This window comes from Micromys minutus, assembly GCF_963924665.1.
Source record: "Micromys minutus genome assembly, chromosome: 1".
NCBI classification, from domain to species: Eukaryota; Metazoa; Chordata; class Mammalia; order Rodentia; family Muridae; genus Micromys; species Micromys minutus.
The window spans coordinates 142,069,609-142,071,955 of NC_137969.1; the positions used below are offsets into that span (position 1 = coordinate 142,069,609).

A 2,347-nucleotide genomic window follows, 5' to 3' on the forward strand; every position below is an offset into this window, starting at 1 on the left:
TATACAATCCCCAGTCTGAAGCATTCTGTTGAAGCAGCAGAAAACAGACTCCACACCCATTCAGAATGCTGTCTGACCCATAGGAAGCAGCAAATGCTTTCTAAACATCATTTTTTTTATTGTTTGTATGTACACAGTACATGTTCATGTGAATGCCATGGCACGTATGTAGAGTCAGAGGACAACTGTGGTAGTTGATTCTCTCCTTTTTTTTTTTTTTTTCTGTTAGAAACTTTATTTTCCTTCCACCTTTTTTTCCTTTCTTCAGGTGTCTGCTGAGCAGCTCAGGACCACTCAGTGGTGGCTCCAACCCACTCAGTGGCCTGCGCAGTAGGAGCTGCTGACCAGTCCTCAGTGGCTGGCTGTGCACTCCAGTCTTCTGTGGGGAACTGCTGGATGGGCACAGAGGGCACCTGCACACCCTCAGACCAATCAGCCACCTCAGGCTGAGCAGCAGTGAACTCAGGAGCTGGTGCGGTCCATTCACCCTGGAATTCCTCCTTGGTCACAGCCTTCTCAGCAGCAGCCTGTTCCTCCTTCTCAATCTCCTCTGGGTCTCTGTAGAAGTAAAGATCAGGCATAACCTCCCATGGGTGCTCACGGGAAATAGTACCTCGCATGCGGAGTACCTCCCGGGCCAACATGCACCACATCAGACCCACTGAGTGAGCTCCCTTGTTGTTGCATGGGATGGCAATGTCCACATAGCGCAGGGGAGAGTCTGTGTTACACAGAGCAATGGTGGGCAGGTTGACAAAAGAGGCCTCTGTGAGGGGCTGGTGGTCAGCCCTGGGATCAGTCACCACTAGAAGCCTTGGCTCCCTGAAGGCTGCTTGGATCTGGTTAGTGAAGGTCCCAGGTGTGAAGCGGCCAGCAATTGGAGTGGCTCCTGTGGCAGCAGCAAACTTCAGCACAGCTCGCTGGCCAGTGTTCCTGGAAGAGATGACACTGACATCGGCGGGGTTCTCAATGGCAACAATAGCGCGAGCTGCAAGCAACAGTTTCTCCCAGGTCCTCTTCAGATTTATGATGTAGATACCATCACTTTTCCTTTTGTAGATGTACTGCTCCATCTGAAAGTCAAGGTTGGTGCCACCTAAGTGGGTTCCTGCAGTAAGGAATTTGAGGACATCTCCTCCTTCATCTGCAGGACATCAAGGGCTCCGGACATTGTGTAAGTTTCCCTTTTAAGTTACAATGGAAACCAAGAACAACGCCGTATGGACCCGTCCCCGGGTAGCGTGGAAAGGATCGATTCTCTCCTTTTGATGTGGGCTGTAGTGACTGAACTCATCAGGTTTGATGACAAACATCTTTCCTGCTGACCCATCTCAGTGGCCCATGAAAAGAAATTACTATTATTATTATTAGTGTGTGTGTGTATGCTTGTGTGTGGGTGCATGTATATATGCAAGCACGCATGTTCACGTGTGCACATGTCCATGCATTTGTTCGTGTGTGAGGTTCCTTAATTATTTATTCCTTGACAATTTCATGCGTATATTCAACGTATTTTGGCCAGATCTGCCTTCGTTCTCCTCTTTGAACTTGGAGTGACTATAGAAATCAACTATGATGCCTGCACGTCCTCTGCTCACATTGCTTTCTTTCCTTCTCAACTAGATCATAGAACTTAAAGGGTTGTATTGAAAGTATTTCGTGTAATGAGAAGTCCTTACAGGTATAAGGCCAGCAAAGCCTAGATTAGCAGAGAACGCACTGAGGTTTCTTAGTGAATGTTTGTTTAGGAAAGAATAAGTTAGTTTAAGCACAGAGCATGTTTTTGATAACTTAAGAGAACTTTTGGTAACCATGGTAACTTCAGCTTTTTTCTATTTCATCCGTGATATGTTCTTTTAAGAATACAATGAATTATTGAGGGGGCTGGAGCTCAGTGTTGAAGAACACTGGCTATTCTTCCGGGGAACCCAGGTTTGCTTGGCGTCAGCCACACAGTGCCTCATAACTATCTACATCTCTAGTTCCAAAGGATCTGACACTATACGCATCAGATAAGGTAAATAATCTTTAAAAGTATTAATTTAAAAATTGCCCAAAATATACTGAGTACATAACAGCTTGAAATAGTTTTATATACTCTTACTGAGCTTTTCTGTCCCAGTCACATACTATAAGTTAAGAGTAATGGCTTCCAAAGTGATTAAGCAACTTTCCTAGGTTGATATAGTTTGTATTAGTAGCAGTTAAGTTAATAAAGAGATATCAACCTGTATTAAAATTTTCCTATGTCCAAGCACTGTTTTTTGCTTTTGTTTGATTTACCACTGTGTTAAGAAAGCCGTTATTATCTGTTTTGTAGTTAGGAAAACTAAGATGGCCAATGAGG

General features: G+C 44.5%; 1 pseudogene across 1 annotated transcript; it reads right to left on the reverse strand.

The window, feature by feature from the left end:
• Positions 1-220: 220 nt before the first annotated feature.
• LOC308439714 (small ribosomal subunit protein uS2-like) lies at positions 221-1,171 on the reverse strand (annotated as a pseudogene). The gene has a single exon. The product of its transcript is annotated as a small ribosomal subunit protein uS2-like (transcript).
• Positions 1,172-2,347: the final 1,176 nt, after the last annotated feature.